At 38.6% G+C, this 20,093-nt stretch overlaps 1 protein-coding gene across 2 annotated transcripts in view; it reads left to right on the plus strand.

Moving 5' to 3' along the window:
* The window catches only part of LOC106874672 (alpha-parvin-like), a 109,195-nt gene that overhangs the window by 81,269 nt on the left and 7,833 nt on the right, over positions 1–20,093 (plus strand). The window lies entirely within an intron of this gene.

Raw genomic sequence — 20,093 nt, forward strand, 5'->3', positions numbered from 1 at the left:
ACAGATTACTTCTATTGTGCAAAACTTTCTGGGTTTTCTTTCTTTTTCTTTTTTTTTTTATATATCTTTTACATTTTGGCAACTCTCCCCAGGATTTTCAACTTTATTATTTTTAGCAGAAACAATACTTCCACACTCTGTGTGTGTGTGTGTGTATAAAAATATACACACACACACACACGTTATCATCATCACTTACAGTTCACATTCCATGCTGGCCTTAGTTGGATGGCTCAATAGGAATTGATGGTTTTGAGGGATTGAAGCATTCTCCCAGATCTACTATGAGGGGCCCTTCCTAATGCCAACCGTTTTGTAAAATGTGCTGGGTGCATTTTTCATGGCAGCAGGACTCATGAGGTTGCTCTGCAGCTTAGGGGTCTAGGTTTTCCTTTGACTGAGAGGGAGTCAGTTCTTTTGCTAGATCAGGGATTCAGGCATGAAAGAAGGGACCAGAAGAGAAGAGCTTGCCATAGAGAAATTACTCACATTACAGAGGAGAAGGTCCGTGACTGGGATGGGGCTGCAAAGAGTATATAAAAAAAAAAACAACATAGAATACATTCGCGAGAGAATAATGGCCAACAAAAGACTGAAGTCAAGAGATTTTAGTTTTTAGTTTGTAAGATTCTTGATGTGTAATCACGTGTTGAAACACATTTTGGTTTTATATCTTAGGAGGGTCATTATACCAATAATAAACACATTAACTGGTTCTACTCCTTAATTAACTTATTGATTCATTGATTAATTGTCCAATTAATTAATCAATCAGTTGTGTTTTCAAAGTTCTTTCATCACTATTCACAATTTCATGAAAGGTTAGCAGTTAACCAATAAACAAAAATAAAGAAGTGAAATAGTATCTGTGTGAGTTTATTATTGGCATAATGACCCTCCCAAGATACAACAAAATCTGCTTCATGTATTTTACGACTACTTAGATGACTACTTATTGATTATTTATTTTTTTAATGGATATTCAACACTTTTATGTGTCTGTTACATATATATATATATGTTTGTGCGTGTTAGTCCAGTGGGAACAAGCTCTTTGCAGGCAGGACTTTCTTCTGCTTGGTGAGATGAGTGCAGTTCATAGTGTATTTGAATATTTGTAATTTGATACTTGTTGAGGGAATGAATATGTGTGGGTGTGATGAGAGAGAGAGATTACCTATCAATATAATTTTAATGAAATATAAAATCACAAGGAAATAAGAAAATCTGTTTATTAAAACAACTCAGTTGTATACAAAAAAAGGAAAAAGAAAAACAGAAAAGCAAAAAAGTCCCTCCATTTCTGTGCCCACCCACTCAATCAATGTGTTTGTATTTAAGCTCATATCTAAATATTGCTGGTTTTTTGTGTGTGTGTGCTGGGCTTTCTATTTTAGTTTTGTTCTTAACTAACGTCTGTAGATTTCTTTTTCCACCTTCTTGAGCACTTGATAAGAAGGTACCCTACTCCCCACCGTTGCCGGAGTTAGAAAATCAGGTAGGAGTGGTAACAATATACATGCATAAATATACACACACACATACACACTGCATTTATGAATAGGCTATAGTAGTAGTAGTAGTAGTAGGTTTCTGTAATTTTATAATTTTAGATTTCTACCTTGAACATAAAGAGAACAGGTGCTATCAATATCTAGGCTTGCCTTTTCAATATATATATATATATATATATATATTTCAAAGGAGAGAGCTTTATTTATATATATATATATATAGTTTTTATATGTTATGGATGAAATTGCACTCGACTATCACCATTACTCATCTGTATGTTTTAGTCTTCAGATATTTTAATAACTCTTACACTAGAATTGTTTGTTTGTGTTTGTGTATATATATATATATATATATATATATATATATCATCATCATCATCGTTTAACGTCCGCTTTCCATGCTAGCATGGGTTGGACGATTTGACTGAGGACTGGTGAAACCGGATGGCAACACCAGGCTCCAGTCTGATTTGGCAGAGTTTCTACAGCTGGATGCCCTTCCTAACGCCAACCACTCAGAGAGTGTAGTGGGTGCTTTTACGTGTCACCCGCACGAAAACGGCCACGCTCGAAATGGTGTCTTTTATGTGCCACCCGCACAAGCCAGTCCAGGGGCACTGGCAACGATCTCGCTCGAAAATCCTACAGGAGCCAGTCAGGCGGTACTGGCAACGGCCACGCTCAAAATGGTGCATCTCATGTGCCACCCGCACAAGAACCAGTCCAGGGGCACTGGCAACGATCTTACTTGGCTTGCCGGGTCTTCTCACGCACAGCCCATTTCCAAAGGTCTCGGTCCGTAGTCATCGCCTCGGTGAGGCCCAATGTACGAAGGTCTTGCCTCACCACCTCAGCCCAGGTCTTCCTGGGCCTACCTCTTCCACGGGTTCCCTCAACTGTTAGGGTGTGGCACTTTTTCACGCAGCTATCCTCCTCCATTCTCACCACATGTCCATACCAGCGCAATCGTCTCTCTTGCACGCCACAACTGATGCTTCTAATGTTCAGCTTTTCTCTCAAGATACTTACACTCTGACGGGTATTCACATTGACATTACACATCCAACGGAGCATACTGGCTTCATTCCTTGCGAGCTTACGTATGTCCTCAGCAGTTACAGCCCATGTTTCACTGCCATGTAGCATGGTTGTTCGTACGCATGCGTCATACAGTCTGCCTTTTACTCTGAGTGAGAGTCCCTTTGTCGCCAGCAGGGGTAAGAGCTCTCTAAACTTTGCCCAGGCTATTCTTATTCTAGCAGCTACACTTTCAGCGCACCCACCCCCACTACTAACTTGGTCGCCCAGATAGCGGAAGCTATCGACTACCTCTAGTTTTTCACCCTGGAATGAGATAGAAGTTGTTTCCTGTTTGTTTGCAGTCTTTATTGCACCTGAACATCTGCCACAAACAAAAACTAACTTGCTAGTTAACCTGCCTTTGATGTTGCTGCACCTCTTATGTGTCCATAGCTTGCACCGGGTACATCTTATAGAGTTACTACCTACTCCTTTTCTACATACTGAGCAGGGCCATCTACCTGAAGGGGTTTGATATATATATATATAGTTTAAATCAAAATATAAAATGTAGAGCAATAGGATTTAGTCATTCATTTATATCAAACTGTAAAGTAAGTATTCAACAACTTTATTCTATTCATTCATTTCCTGATGGAAATATTAAATTAATCCAACCTGATCATTACTTTCTATAATGTTTTAACAAAATCCACCCATGAGAAGGTTGAAAGCTTGGCTAATTTCACTTCAACTTGGTCCAGCATTTTACTGAACTGTCTATTATTTTGCTTTTATCTGTTTTCGATTAGATAAGCCTCCAAGTCTGGATATGTCATCATCTTTTGTTTGACATCCACTTTGCTGTTGTGGCACAAGAGCAAATTCATTGAGGCAGATTTTCTTACAGCTGCTGCCCTTCTTGTGTTTGTGTTTGTCCCCCACCGCCACTGTTGATGTGTTCATGTTCCCATAACCTAGTAGTTCAGCAAAAGAAACTGATAGAATAAGTACCAGGCTTAAAAAAAAAAAGAAAGTCCTGGAATCAATTCGAGTAAAACTTCAAGGTGACGCCCCAGCATGGCCACATGCTAATGAGTACAAAATGAAAGAGACTCACATGTCCAGTGCTACCCTCACCCATCTTTGGCATCTTTCCAACTCTCCTTCAGATATGAAACCTGTCCAAAAGACCAAACTCAGATTATCTTCAGCTTTATTTTCCTATTCTTGTCAAGATTCTAAAGATTATTTCACTAAAGTTATTCACCAATATTCTTTGTATTCTCTCCGAATATATTCCAGCTTCTCTGTGTTGTCTTCAGTTTTCATTTCCACATAAAACCTCTTTTGTTTATTTATCTTAACAGTAGGGAGCTGAGAGTTTTATTCTTCGGGAAGGTCTTATTTGCCAATAACCAGACACACTAATTCACTTGACATTTTCGTTTTATTAATCTGTCAGAAGTTCTTTTTTGTTTTTTTTCCCTCCCCATTACTGGGATCTGCCCAATGATTTCAAATTCTCTAATTTTCTATATTTTTATTGGTACTATGCCCACCCACTTCACTTTCAACATTTAACGTCCATTTTCCATGCTGGCATGGGTTGGACAGCTTGACAAGAACCGGCAAAGCCAAGAGCTGCACCATGCTCCAATTGTTTGTTTTGGCATGGTTTCTACAGCCGGATGCCCTTCCTAATACCAACCACTTAAGATTGTGCTAGGTGCTTTTACGTGGTACCAACACCACACAAGTGCTTTTTGTTTGGCACCTTGATTAAATGAAATTCAAAGCAAAATTAGGAAACTTGATTTTTTTTTTTTTAATGGACAGGTGGGGAGGATGCTGTAAATATTTTCCAGTTACGCAATTGCTTGGATATCAATGTTTGAGACAAAAAAAAAAATGATGCAGTGCCTTTTTTCTTTTTTACTTTTAATTTCTGGAGTGAAAGAAAAATTAACTGATCAATAAAGAAATCAATAATTATTCAATATGTATTGAAGACTCCAAAATTAGGCCAAATAAAATGTACTTTACCCATAGAGGTAGAATGGCTAAGTGGTCAAGAGTTTTGCTTTACAACCATAAGGCCTTGGGTTCAATCCCAATCTATAGCATCATGAACAAATGTCATTTTCTATAATCTTGGACCAACTCATTTCTTGTAAGTGAAATTGGGTTTGAAGGAAACTGTAAGGAATCTTGTGGCTCAAAAGGTCCAGACTTGTAACACAGTGTCATGCTGATTCTGTCTCAAAATTACTTTAAGAGTACACATGCCTGTGGAATCCACAGCCACTTATGTTTCACTAACTGAATTACCTGCCCCTGAATGAACTAAATCTACACTTTGTGCCTAAATCAGTGACTATTATTATCAAGGGTGGCAGACTGGTGTTGGACAGTTCAAATATCATTGGCGTCAACTTTACCTTTCACCCCCACCAACCAGGCATCGATAAAGTACCAGTCAAGTACTTGGGTTTTGTGTGATTTGACTTGCTTCCTCCTCCAAATTTGCTAGCCTCATGTCAGGAGGAGGGGATGTGGACAGTGTCTGATAAAATATGGAGAATCTCTGTGACCACTGCCTTGCAATAATCATATTCAAGCAGCATCACCAGCAGGCTGGACAGCAAAATGCTTAAGAGCATCTTGATGTTTTGAGTTCAACAAATTCTGCTGAGGTTAACTTTGCCATTTATCCTCTTGGGGGGTGGGGGTGATAAAATAAGTACCAGTTGCACACTAGGGTTGATGTCATTGACTTCCTGGCCTTGTGTCAAAATTTGAAATTATTATTATTAGAAGTGATAATCTTCTGCCACATGAGCTGTCTTCAATGTAGATTTTGTCAGTTGATAGTTTTTTGCATCTTCATCAGCCGTCTTCCATGATAGACACAACAACTCTAAACAATGGAGTCTGTTTAAAACTTTATTTATTTACTGTTCTCAGGTAATTTTGATTTTAGGAACTTCTCCAACTGTGTCCCACTCTTAAGAGATTAAATTCTCATTTGACATTTATTTGTTATTGCTGCTAGGTATGGGCACAGCTACCAAGCTGCATGGTATCAGGTTCGGTCCCACTGCGTGGCACTTTGGGCAAGTGTCTGCTACTATAGCTGTGGGCTGGCCAAGCTTTGTGAGTAGATTTGGTTGACAGAAACTGGAAGAAGCCTGCCGTGTACATGTCTTTGTTTGTCTCCCACCACCACTTGACAACCAGTGTTGGTTTGTTTATGTTCCCATAAGTTAGTGGTTCAGCAAAATGAGACCAACAGAATAAGTATCAGGCTTTAAAGAAACCAAGTCTGTGGGGCCAATTTATTTTGACTAAAAATAGCTCTTCAATGTGGTGCTCCAGTATGGCCACAATCTACTGACTGAAACAAGCAAGCAATAACTGACACATGTTTGACATTGCTTGATAGTTGTAGATGAGTGTCCCTGTCATCTAAGCAGTGTCATACATTCTCTGAAAAACATGCTCGGCCATGTTACTTTGTTTGGAAACAAGGAGGGGGGGGGGGGCACTGACAGAAAGGGCAGCAGGCTATGGAATATGGATGTGCCTCAATAAACTCCATCCAACCCATGCAAGCAGAGAAAAGTGCATGTTGAAAATGATGATGATTTTGCAAGTTGAAATTTGTTGCTTTTGGAGACAGACATGCTCCATAATAGATCTAATGTTTCTACTCTGTTGTTGTTGTTGTTGTTCCTTTCTCTGGCTCTCTGTTTCTGCATTGTTTTTTCTTTCTTTCTTTATTATGTCCTCAGTGTGTGTTGTGGATGATGTATATATAACTGCTATTGTTGTCTACTGTGTGTATAATAAGTTTCTGCTACCAAGTGCAATGCTTGGCTATAATCGATGTTCTCTGGTGTTGTGTCTGCCTAAGAAAAGAGAGGGTACTCTTTTTTTTTTTTCTCCTTATAATTTTCCTTCGGTCCCAGGACTCTTAAGGCCAGCTGCTCAGTTCCCATAATTATAGGGATCACAACATTCCCCTGAACCAGTAATTCTTGGTAGGAATGGGACAAGTTGATGCCATGGACCCCGGTATTTGACTGGTACTTAATGGTATCAATCTGAAAAGCATGAAAGGCAGAACTGACCTCAGCATGGTTTGAACTCAGAGTATAAAGAGCCAAAAGAAATACTACTAAGCATTTTTGTCCAATGTGGTAATTAATAGTGGAGATGGCTACGGTAGTGCTGCTGCTGGTTTTATAAATCCAGCTGTGAGATTTAAAGAAAAGTTCTGTATCTTAATCATTGTTAAACGTTTGAGAATTGGACAAAAAGAAGCAGAAATATTTATTTTGCAAACACTTGGATGATACTTCAAATAAAAGAAAAAAATTAAAAAAAAGCAATCATTTGTGCTTATTCGTGTGTGTGTGTGTGTATATATATATATATATGTATGTATTTATTATAATAATTAATGATGAAGGATTGCTGTTTATTTTGACATCATTACATCAACAAACAATGTCTTCTTTACACAGCCAGCCATTAACATTGCTTTGGGTCTGTTATTGTTTATAGTTTGACTCATTTACAGAATTTACTAAATGACTAGTGTGTGTGTGTGTGTGTGTGTATAAAAACTTGACACAAAATGTCACTTGTAAAAACAGTGTCACCAACAGCAGCAGCAGACCAGCTTTGCCAATCCCACAATCCCAGCTGCCATATATCTTTTAATGGTTCATTAAATACAAAAGTCCTCACATTTCTCTTTGGAGATAATAGCCTTGATGTTCAGAAACCTTATTTTTTCTTTTCTTTTTTTTTCTGTCTCTCTTATCACAGTCCTAAATCAGTGAACCATATCATGGCTTCATATCATAAAGTTCTCTTCCACCCCTTTCTCCTTATTGTTCTCCCCTCAGACAGAATTACTTTACTACATAATCAATAACACTTGTCTGTGTCAATGTTCAGTTTTTCTTTTCTTTTTTCTTTTTCTACTGGATGGTGGCAGAGTGATTCATAATGAATCGCTCTTTCTTCTGCTCTCAACAAAATCACTTCCCATTATTTGGGTGATGCAAGCTGGTATCAGTCGGGGGTGGGGGGTGGATACATTGCATTCGGGGGGGGGGGGGAGATTCAAATTCTGTCAAGATTAACTCTACTTTTCCTCCTTCTGGGGGGGGGGGGGGTCAAGTATTGGAGGGGGAGGGTATTAACAACATGCTTCTAGGGGCCAAGTTCTGGAGGTGGAGGGAGGGTATCAACAAAAGTGCTTTCAAAATTGCTGGCCTTACGCCTAAATTAGAAGCCATTAGGTTGAATCATTAGGGCAAGGCTTAGTAGCATTTATTCCTGCACTTTCTGAGTTCAAAATCCCTCTGAGGTCAACTTTAGCTTTCATCCTTCCAGAGTAAAAAAAAAAAAAAGAAAAGAATTCAAGTACCAGCCAAGTACTGCAGTGAAGGTTATCGACTGGCTTCCACTGAAATCAGAAATCCTTCTGTGAGCCACAACAAATTGTCTCCTTTGGAGCTGTTGTTCAATTTCTCACTCTTACATAATGTTATCCTTTCACTGTTGTTATTATTATCATAGAATATTACATTATTATGTTTTAATTAGCCTAAAGCTGGATGTTAACCAGTCATTCTACAATTATCAAAGCTGAATTCCGTTTCTGTTTTCCATTAGTAAACCTGTTCAACATAAAATGGTCTGTCAATTTTCTATTAATGAAAAAAAAATAATTTAAGTATTCTAAGAGGATAACGACAGTCTCCCTTCATGGGACATTGATTATCTGTAAATCGTTATTTATTGACCTCCTACTTTGAGTTATTGAGTAACCAAGGGAATTCTCTATTGTCACTAGAAATAACTGCCAAATCTCCCTCAAATTCACCCTACTATAATAATTCAAATACATATTACTTGGAGGTTGTCATGACTGGAATGTCTGCTTTCACTCAGGAGCTGAATGACAACAACTAACCTCTCCCTGAAGATTCCACTGGCTTTGCTAGTTTATTTTTCCTTTTAGCCTTAGGACTGTTCAAGATTTTTCAGGATATTATATAAAGGGACCGAGAGCCCAACATTCCTTTTGATTGCCAATTCATTGCAGGATCACTCAGTTTTTAGCTGAGTGAACTGGACCCAACGTAAAATGGAGGGGTTTGCCCCAGAACCAAAAGCACCACCCAGTGTCTTATGATGATGAATGATGCAATGCCCTCACCACACCAGGCCAGACCCCTTGGGTAGTGTTGCTACCAGGGTCTCTGTTTGTTCTTAACTATTTCTGGCAGTAATTTCAAATTATATTTCGTATGTGTATTTCGTGTGCAAGATTCTTGATGTGGATACGTGTGTTGAAAGAAATACAATTAAACCTTGGGAGAGGCATTATGCCGGTAATAAACACACGCACTGGTTCAGTCCTTTATTAATTTATATAGTTTTTTGTTAAATTATTTCATTGCACTCTTGTAATCTCTTCAGTAACCTGTCTCTCCACTTCCATTTATTTTGAATGTATGATCTGGCGTTGTTTCGAAACTGTTCGGTATGAGCATGTGAGTGTGTGCAAGCTCGTATGTGTGCACACACTTATGTGTTCGTGCTTATATGTAAGACAAAAGGTAATCTCAGTTAATCAAATTTTCCAACCCACAAGATTACATAGAAGACCCTACCATAATTCCAATTATGCTAATTAATAATATAAAGTGTGAGAACAGCATTGGAAAACTGTACATCTGCCGAAACACTTCAGTCTGTAAACACTTGCTGAAGTGCCAGGCTCAGCACTTTACCATATCAGAGCCACAGAAGGCAACACAGTCAATCGTTGAATCCTAATTAATTAGTTTAAACCTTCATTAAACAACAGACAAGAACTGCATGAAACTGACTGGTTACTATAGCAACACCCATCTACACATCTCTCTACTGCCTCCCACACATCTGAGTGAAAATAACAGCTTTATACTGTGTCCTCTTTCTACTCCACTGTGTCCTGATGAAGGGGTTTTAACCCCAAAATATCAAAGAAATACAAAAGTAAAACATTGACCGTTCTGTTTTTCATTTTGCATTGTTTCAGTTTTTTAACAACTTCTAATCTTTATACACACACACCCTTCTCTTCTGTCCCTATGAAGTTTTTTTATTTTTTATTGTGTGTGTGTGTTGAGGATTCATGTACTCATTGCCAACACCAAGCTGGGGTATGTACACTCACTCTACCCTTCTTATGTTAACTCTCTCTCTCTCTCTGATGGTCATAAAAATCAATCAATCAACATTTATATCGATAATTATTTCTACAGAAATGACAATAATAGAAAGATAAGATTAATCCTGTTATGAGAAGGTTCTTGCATGGTCCAGTGTCTCCTATTAAGATAATAATTTGTTCACTTAACAATCTAAACAATCAGAAGTTTAGATTCCAAAATATTTTAATGAAACCAAGAGCTGAAGACACCTCCGATTGGGGAGATCTGTCCTAATCTGTATTCACTGCCCCAAAATATGATTGTTGAATTTATCCTCTTTGTTACTTTTAGATTTTAAGCATCTTTAAAGGGAGTTTTTGTCTTCACATTGCTTAGATAATTTCAGCTGTTTGCAGTTTTGCAACTCACTATATGAGATATAAAAAAAAAACCCCAAAAAGCCGATGTGGTTGTATAATACAGAATAATTTCCCTTGAGGTATTTTTCCTGAGTTATATTGTTAAGAAGCATACGTTCAAGATGAAGTGTAATTGTGTCCCAGAATTCACTTGACTTTTTATCTTTGTTGTCCAAATAAACCCAACCCAACATGTCACTCAGTTAAGTTGTCAGACGAGTCAAATGAGGCCATGATCCCTATCCGTCTCTTTTGTATTAAAGAAGCCAATGAAAATCTTCAGTTAATTAACAAGTTTTGCTCAACAAATCAAATAAAAGGAACATAAAATGTATTCCTTCATGTATGCACATATGTATGTATGTGTGTATGTATGCACATGTATGTGTGTGTGTGTATGTATGTATGTATGTATGTATGTACGTACGTACGTATGTATGTATGTATAAACCTGCACGTTTATGAGAGTGGGAAATGAAAACTCTTATCTTTAAAATTATCAATCATAAAAAGAATAAAGTTGATTGGAAACTAAATAATAATATTAATAACAACGACTATACTAACCTCTGTTTTCCTGTACTGCTTTCGTTTGGATAGTCTTCAGTCCAACAACATGGTAGCCCTCCTCTCAATCTGCTGTCATCTCATCTGTGAAGCCAACAACAGCCTCAGTCCCTCCTTACACACACCATTTTTAGCTAATAACCATTGCTCCCGTTAAAACCTGTTTAGCTGATGCCTTTAATGCCCAGTTAATCTCTCGGATCATCTGCTCTATGCTTTTCATACAAATTGATATTGAAAATCCAACAGATCATCCTTCATTTCTCTCCACCGTTCACATGTTTTATAATAACTTTGGTTATAAGATCAAGGGTGATTTTTTCTTTCTTTTTAAGGACTTTTTTTTTTTTTTTCGGTATGAGAAAAGAGAGAAAGTGTCCTGTATTCTGCCAAGTGTGGTGCTTGTTCTGACAGTGGAAGTTGATTCTGGCAGGGTTTGGTCAGAAAAGGATTTAATCCAAGTCTGTCTTGTTTTTGTCATATCCCACCACTAATGAATGCTACATTTAATTTTGGCAGGGTTTGAACCCAGAATATATGAAATACTGCTGCTCTATGTATTACACCATCAACTGCCCTAAAAAAAAGAATATTTTCTATATCCATTTAATTCCTTGATCATCATCATTGTTTTAATGTCCATATTTCCACACTTGCTGCATGGTCAGACAGTTTATTAAGCTGAATCTTCTATGGTTGGATGCCCTTCCTGTCACCAACCCTCATCTGTTTCCAAGTGAGATAATATTTCCCCCCATGACTAGACGTGTCTCAGAAAATTGGAAACGGACACTTTTTGCCTGAACTGTTACCTGAAATCAAAGCAAAAACACAGTAACAAACCACACACACATGATGGGCTTCTTCTCTGTTTCCATCTCCCAAAGCTTTGGTCAGCCTGAGGCCATTGCAGAAAATACTTGCTCAAGGTGCTACACAGTGGCACTGAACCTAAATCCATGTGTTTGGTCAGCAAACTTCCTACTACCACGCAGTCAGCTATTTAAGTTTTTGGGATTTGTCATCAACACATAATAAGTTCTTGAGCTCTGAGGGAATCAGCTGATTACTGTACAGAATTATACAAAATCCCAAACAATTGATGTAATCAGTTCAAATCTGTGATTGTGACAACAATAATGTCTACTTAGTATGTTTACACAAACCTCAGTACCTCTTGAGATTCTGTCAGTTTAAATTTAGCAACTCAATCTCTCTTAAGACCAAAAAGAAGGTTATTTCCAAAGCAATTTGCTATTTAGTTTTTATATTGTTAATTAATTCTGGCATTGGATAGTATAATTAATAGCCTTAGTATGAACAAATAATAGTTAGTGAACTTACAATTCCATATTGGAATTGTTAGCTTGGCAAGTTGTTTCCACTGCTGAAAGATTACTCTCTTGATATTTCAAAGTATTTCACTATATATATATGCATGTATGTGTACACACACACACATCAAACTTATCACCAAACTTTTATAAGTGGTAACACACAAAACTCTCTGCCTTCGAGTCATTCTGTTGCTTCTGCTAAATAATATTAATAAATAAACACACACACACACACACACACACATATATATATACATATATATATATATATATATATATGGTCAGCCTCTTGGGTTTTCTTTAAAATTTCCTGACTGCTTGGGTTGGAAGTAAAATAGGAAATGGGGTCAATTTGATGAAAGCTGATAGTTTAATTTCTCTGTAGAAAGCATTTAGTCATGTTGTAAACAGCCAGAAAGACAGACTGGGTGTTACGCAGCAGCAGGGGTAAACTAACACATGTACTGTTGTGGAAGAACAGATCAGGGACAAAGTGTTCCGTGCATGTTGTTGTTGTTACCATTTCTGTTGTTGCTGGATACGAGAGAGTCTCTAATACAAATACATATAAGAAAATGTTTTCTTTAGCTATTTCAAATCACAACCAATTTAGGACTTTTTTTTTTAACGGGGAATGGTTTCTATTCTTGCCTGAGTAACTTCCAAAAGACTAAACCTCTTTTATTCGTTTAAGCCTAAGGAAGAGAAAATTTTGGAATGGCTGTGTGGTAAGAAGCTTGCTTCCTAACCACATGACCTGCCCCTGCATGCTTCAGTCCTAGCTGTGTGGCAACTTCAGCAAGTGTCTACTAAAGCCTTGTGAGTGGATTTGGTAAATGGAAACTGTAAGAAACGTCTCGTAAAAGAGATGACAAAAGAATAACTGATTATCTTATGAATTTCATTAGCTTATGGCTGTTTCCCCCATAAGATGTGGTGGACTCTCTTTTGCCCAAATGAATAGCACTTGATGTTTGAAGCTCTGGTGAAACTGGAAGGTGTTACTCAGGCACTCAACTGAGTCGACCACATCTTATGGAGGAAACGGTTGTAAGCTAATCATTTGTCTGTCATCTCTTATTACTGCTCTGTACTTGACCAACACTTCATTCAAAAGCATACACAGAGTGAGTTATACACCAAGCTAGCATCACAATGCCTAAGTGAAATACGTTTGTGTGTTTATGTTCCCCATAACTTACCAGTTCAGCAAAAGAGACTGATAGAATAAGAACCAAGTTTAAAAAAAATAAAGTTGGGGATAACAAAGGGGTAGCTATTAGGTTTAATGTTTGATCTGTTGTGACATGGAGGGAGCCGTTTCCCCACTATCCTAAGTTTATTGTATAGAAACCTGCAAGACGTGCTCTCTCAGCTCTCCAATTCTTTCAATGTGTTGGTCACTTTAGACTCTCAGTAAAGAACACATGGCTATTAGTTAAAATCTTAACTATAGTGATGCTGTAAGTTCAAATCTCACATCAGTCATTGCATTGTGTTCTTGAGCAAGGTATATGATTCTACTCTCTCTGCAAAGGAACTACAATCATTGATGGTATTTTACTCAGACACGATCAGCATGAAGAAACAATAGTTAAGTTCAACAAACTTGATGCAGTAAGCATTAAAAATCTAATTAGAAATACGTATCTGCTGAAGAATAGACAAAATTAGGTTTCACTAATATATTTTAACCATTTCAGCTAGTAAGGGTAGACAACTTTAGCCCTCTTGAGTAAAACAGCACCCCCTCCCCACCTCCACAGCATACTTGTATTAGTAATGAGAAAGTAGATGTACAATATTGTACCAGAATAGACATAGAAAATTAGCATATTTAAAAAAAAAATATATCACTGGCAGTTATTTTAAATTAACCAAAGATAACTCAGATGAAAGGGTTCGTTATACAGCACAATATTTTTTTTCAAATGAAGCCCTTTACATATTCAGTTAGCAAGTGTGAGACTAAGTATTCCGAACTGATAAAAGATACACTTGTTGTTTATGGAGACCTGTTTAAGACTGGCATCATCTTTGTTGTTTAGAATCATTTACTTTGTCAGTCAATGACCTCAGCAAGGGGTTGATTTCTAATGGATCAGAATTAAAAAGGGTGGTGGGTGGTGGGGACCAAACATGTTTTAGTTTCTTGAATTGTTAGTTGGCTTAAGATCTCTATTCTATAGAATCAATGGATTTATTAAATAACTATATAATGTCAACATGTCACAGGTATTTCCGCTTGACTAAACAAAATCATCAGAGTGATGTAGCAAGGATAAAATAATTGCTGCTTAGTGGCGGAAACAAATCACACACACAGTTTATGGCTTCAAGTATTGATCAGACATTCACTCTGTAAATCAATTTGGTTGTTAAGTCTTGTGACTGTCATTGACTTACTATTATTTCTACACCACTTTGGGCAGGTATCTTCTACTGTAGCTCCAAACTGATCCCTTGTTGTTGGATTTGGTAGATGGAAACTAAAGGAAGCCCCTTATATATCATTTAACATCCACTTTTCCTTACTTGCATGGGTCAGATGGAATTTGTGTGTGTGTGTATAATACTTTTGCCTTGGCATAATAACATGGTAGTTGTAAATGAACATCATCATCATCATATGAGTAATGTTCTTCATTTCCAGTCTTCCATGGAAAATATGTGTGGCTGTAGGAAGGGCGGCATCTGACCATAGAAATGCTGTTTGACCTAAGCAAGCATTGCAAAGTGGATGACTAAGGCAGTGAGCTTAGCAAAATTGTTAACCTTTTGGTCAAAAAATGCTTAACATCATTTCTTTTGATTCTTCATGTTCTCGGTTCAACTTTGCTTCTCATGTCACTGGCACTGGTATTGACCAGGCTTGAATGGTGATTTTTACGTGCCACAGGCACGGCAGCCAGCCATGCAATACTGGCAATGATCAAACTTGAATGGTGCTTTTTATGTGCCACCAGCACGGGTGCCAATCAGGTGGTACTGTCATCGGCCACAAAGATGACTTCACTTGACTCAACAGGTCTTCGCAAGCGCATTTTATTGTCTAATGATTGAAAGGTACTCTTAGATGGGCCAGTTATGCTGCACTGGTATAGGCCACAGTTACGGTCTCACTTGGCTTGCCAGGTCTTCTCAACCACAGCATATTTCAAAAGGTCTCGGTCACTTATAATTGCCTCGGTAAAGCCCAACGTTCAAAGGCCATGCTTCACCAACTCATCCCAGGTCTTCCTCTTCCACAGGTTCCCTCTACTGCTAGAGTGTGACACTTTTTCTCACAGCTGTCCTCAACCATACACAATACATGACAATACCAGCGCAATCGTCTCTCTTGCACACCACAACTGATGCTTCTTAGGTCCAACTTTTCCCTCAAGGTACTTACACTCTGTCGAGTATGCACACTGACATTACACATCCAGCGGAGCATACTGGCTTCATTCCTTGCGAGCTTACGCATGTCCTCAGCAGTCACGGCCCAAGTTTCACTGCCATGTAGCATGGCTGTTCGCACACATTCATCATACAGTTTATCTTTTACTCTGAACGAGAAGCCCTTTGTCACCAGCAGAGGTAGGAGCTCTCTGAACTTTGCCCAGGCTATTCTTATTCTAGCAGCTACACTTTCAGCGCACCCTCCCCCGCTACTGATTTGGTCTCCTAGGCATTGGAAGCTATCAACTACTTGTAGTTTTTCTCCCTGGAATGTGACAGAAGTTGTTCTCTGCACATTTTCAGTGTTTATTGCTCCTGAACATCTGCCACACACAAAAACTATCTTCCTAGTTAGCCTTCCTTTGATATTGCTGCACCTCTTATGTGTCCATTGCTTACACTGGGTACATTTTATGGAGTTTCTACCCACGCCTTTTCTACAGATTGAGCAGGGCCATCTGCCTAAAGGAATTCATGATTTGTCTGCCTTCCTAAGGCCCTTCGATTCTAGACCTTGCTTCCACACCTGAAACTTCTCTAGTTCTGATAATGACTCAACAATTAGAGCAAGGTCATCAACATAGAGGAGCTTCCAAGGGCATCCTGTCTTGAAATCCTGTTATTGCCTGGAGAACTATGATGAATAATGAAGGGGCTAAGGACTGACCCTTGGTTGATCCCTACTCCTACCAGAATTCTTCACAATACTCGTTGCCAACCCTCACTTTACTGACAGCATCCTTGTACAGCTCTTGCTAACCACTCATCTATCCCTAGTTTCCACATTGACCACCAGATAAGGGATCGGGGGACCTTGTCAAAAGCTTTCTCCATAATAATAATAATCCTTTCTACTCTGAGTATAAATCCTGAAACTTTGCAGAAGGTAGTTAGTCAATTACAACAGGTACTTATTTCATCAACCCCCAAAAGAATGAAAAGCAAAATCAACCTTGGTAGAATTTGAACTCAGAACATGAAGGTGGGTGAAATATCACCAAGCATTTTGTCAGCTTGCCGTCCGAAATAATGGAAAAAGAGATGAACACATTAAGCTTTTGTTAGATGAGTGTAGTAAGCTAACATAGAAAGAGTATAAGTGTAGGGTTCTGCCCTTGTACTAAACAATTCTGAAGTAAATTTAACCCAGACCCCTAATTTCAGTTTTCAAACCCCCTTTTTTCCTTCAATGTAGTTTCTGAGCTGATTTAGCCAATTCTTTGGTTAATTAAAAATCAACAAAAGTCTATTTTTAACAATAATCAAAACAAAGAAGAAAAAAATAATTGAAAACCAAATGAAAAAAAACAGTTTCATAATTTGAAAAGAGAATGTTTTACAGAGGTTTTTTTTTTAGGTGTTTTGATGCTTTCTGCTTACTTCATTCCAGGGTGGAATGGGTGGGAATAGTGGGCTGGTGGGGGAAAGGGGGGGGGATAGTGGGCTGGCAGGGGTAAGGGAGCTAAACAAAAGTTTTCTTAAAATTGCTATTGTTTTTCCATTTCCGCTCCACAACTCTTACTGTCACTGGGTTGTAAAGTAATAATTTTTTCAAAAGGAAACAATGATGGTGGTGATGATGATGTGAACGGAAGTGATATTTCGTTTTCTTTACTGTAAGCATTACATTGAACCAGGTCTGCTGCCTATGTCTTATGTGGTGTCCTCTGTTGCTTTAGCTTCACTGGCGCTGTGTAAACAAGGCTTAAACTACATGTAGTCACTTTGTAAACACACACACACACACACACACACACATTTCTGGCTTGTTTGAAAACCAAAATACACATGCACAAACCCTCTTGTAAACATAGCTTTCACACAAATCCATTCTCTCCGTCTGTCTCTTGTCTTCTTTCACATACATATGTGTGTGTGTGTATATATCTATTTCTATACGTATGTTTGTCCCTGTGCGAGTGTGTATATATATATATATATATATATATATATATATATATATATATGTATGTGTGTGTGTGTGTGTGTGTGTGTATTTCTGTACCTTCCTCTTCCTCCGTTATCTCTGGAGAAAGTATGACACCCACAGCCATCCACTTTTCCCCTGTCATACTTTCTCCATACATTCACTCTCTCCGGTGCAATAAACTCAGTTATTTTCTACTTGGTCAGCTCCATTGTTACCTGGATCATTCATTTTGCTGACAATAATACCTGCAACAACACAATATTATTATTTGCAAAGAGAGTTTTCCATTAACTGTAATTTGTTGTCATGGTGATGATACTTCAGCCATGTATATAATCTCAGGACACAACAACAACAACAACAGCTCTTTGAATGCTTATTCAAGTATTCTTAGTTACCTATTCTTGATATCGGCAGAAAGAGAGAGAGAGACAGAGAGAGCAAAAGAATTAAGAAGCTGCTTAGCTGTTCTCCTTTGTGCTTGTGTGTGTCTTTGTTTCTGCATATGTTCACATATGGCAGTGTGTGTGTGTATGTATGTATGTATGTATGTATGTGTATATGCATATATAATTACAGGGTGCAATGGGTAAATTGTTGCCATTTTGAAAATTGCTTGTTTTTGTTGACTACACAGTATAGTAGGGTCAGTTGGGCACTGTCTGTGAGAAAAATAGCACCATGACGCAATCCACTCTGCCAGAAATTTGGAAACGACATGCTGTACTGCTTGGCATTCATGCTGGAAGCTCCAATAGAAACATTTCAGAGTGTTTCGGTGTCTATCTAAGGACACGTACCAAGAGTGATAAAAATCAAATATCCAATCAACAACATGATGTTTAGAGTGATCACAGTTTATGCATCGCACCTGTGCGTGTGTGCGTATGTATATATATATGCATGGATGTTTTTTCTCCATCGTTGTGAATACTCACACAGTGGTATGTATCTGTGTGTGTACAATTTAGAATTTGACATGGAAGAGAGAGAGAGCTGGACAAATACTGAATAAAACCCCCACCTGATTGCATCTCTAAAATGGTTTGTAACTTCACAAACAAACTGATGGCATTCTCTTTTCATGTTCATATCTTCTTATGTGTGCATCCACAACACACACACATTCGCTTTAATTACTGGCTTCAAATTTTGGCACAAGGCCAGCAACTTTAGACAGGAGTAAGTGACTCCAGTGCTTAACTGGTACTTATTTTATTGACCTCAAAGTTGGTCTTGGCTGAATTTGAACTCAGAACATTTTGCCCAGCATGCTACCGTTTCTGCCACCTTATGTTTTTCTCTTTTTATATACAACAACAACAACAGGTAACACTGAGATGTCTAATCCTCCTCCTCCTCCTCCTTTAGCACCTCCAATCCATGCCGTGTTGGGGGTGGGATGGTTTGACAGGGATTGAACTGTGTCAAGCTGCAATGATCTGGTTAGGGTTTCTGTATCTTGATTCCCTCCCTAACACCAACTGCTTTGCAGTACATATGTGACTGGCAGAAGCAAGAGTGCCAAGCAGCTTGCAAGACGAGATGAGCCCTGATTTGTAGGAGAGATGGCTTTATGTGCCAGGTGTGTGTATGGTGGAGAGGGGGTTTGGAACAAGGAGATAGATGGCTGCCCCAGCTGGAAAAGGAGAGAAGGTGTCAAGGTGTACCCTGAAGGTACAAGGGAATGAGGATTGAGGAACAGGTAAAGGGGAGAGGGGATAGGAACAGAGGAACAGATACAGTCACAAGAGTATGAGTGACAGATGGATAGAAAGAAATGGTGGGTGGGGCTAGAGGTGATGCCCTGAACAGGGGAGAGGGGGTGACATGGTCAGTAGTGAAGGAAATAGGAGTGGGTCTGGGAGGAGGAAGTGAAAAACAGGAGGATAAAAGGGGGTGGGTGGAGATCCAAGGTATATAGGAAGGAATAGAGAGTGAACACAGGTGGTGGTTGGGGGTGGGGTGATGGCTGATCTGAGATGTGGATGGTATGGGATGATACTGAGAATGGCAGGTGAGTGATACGGAAAGATGGCACCAAGGAGAGAGACAAAACTGGTCGGTGGGGGGGGGGGGGCTGTTTAAATGTATCGAGTAAGAAGCACAACAGGATATAGAAATAAGAAGATACGAGATTTACAAAAAGTAAAATTTCTGCAGCTTTTCCTGGAGAGTCTTTTTTTTTTTCCAGTGATTGGATTGTAATCATTTTCAAGGGCTCAGTCAATTACATTGTCCCCCCCCACACATACACACAGGACTGCCCTTCACCCCAGCCAAGTTGAACTGTAATGTTCTTACAAGTAAATATGTCCTGAAGGAGTAAAAACTTTTAAATACCTGTAATCAATGTGACACGAAGGAAGAGAAAGAATTTTTTAATTACTTTCAAATCAGAAGTAATTAGGCGTATGATTACGATAGGTAAGAACTTGTTCCGTCTAATCTCAGTCCTACTGCATGGCACCTTGGCCAAGTGTCTTCTACTATAGTTTTAGGTTGAGCAAAACCTTGTGAGTGGATTCGGTTGACGGAAACTTGTGTGGAAGCCCATCTTATGGGTGTGGCGGGTGTTTGTGTCCCGTTGCCTTCGTGTAAGAGTGACAAACGATTGTCACCATCTTAAAAGCATGTCC

The sequence above is a fragment of the Octopus bimaculoides genome, chromosome 3 (assembly GCF_046866305.1).
Source record: "Octopus bimaculoides isolate indiv1 chromosome 3, ASM4686630v1, whole genome shotgun sequence".
Classification (NCBI taxonomy): Eukaryota; Metazoa; Mollusca; class Cephalopoda; order Octopoda; family Octopodidae; genus Octopus; species Octopus bimaculoides.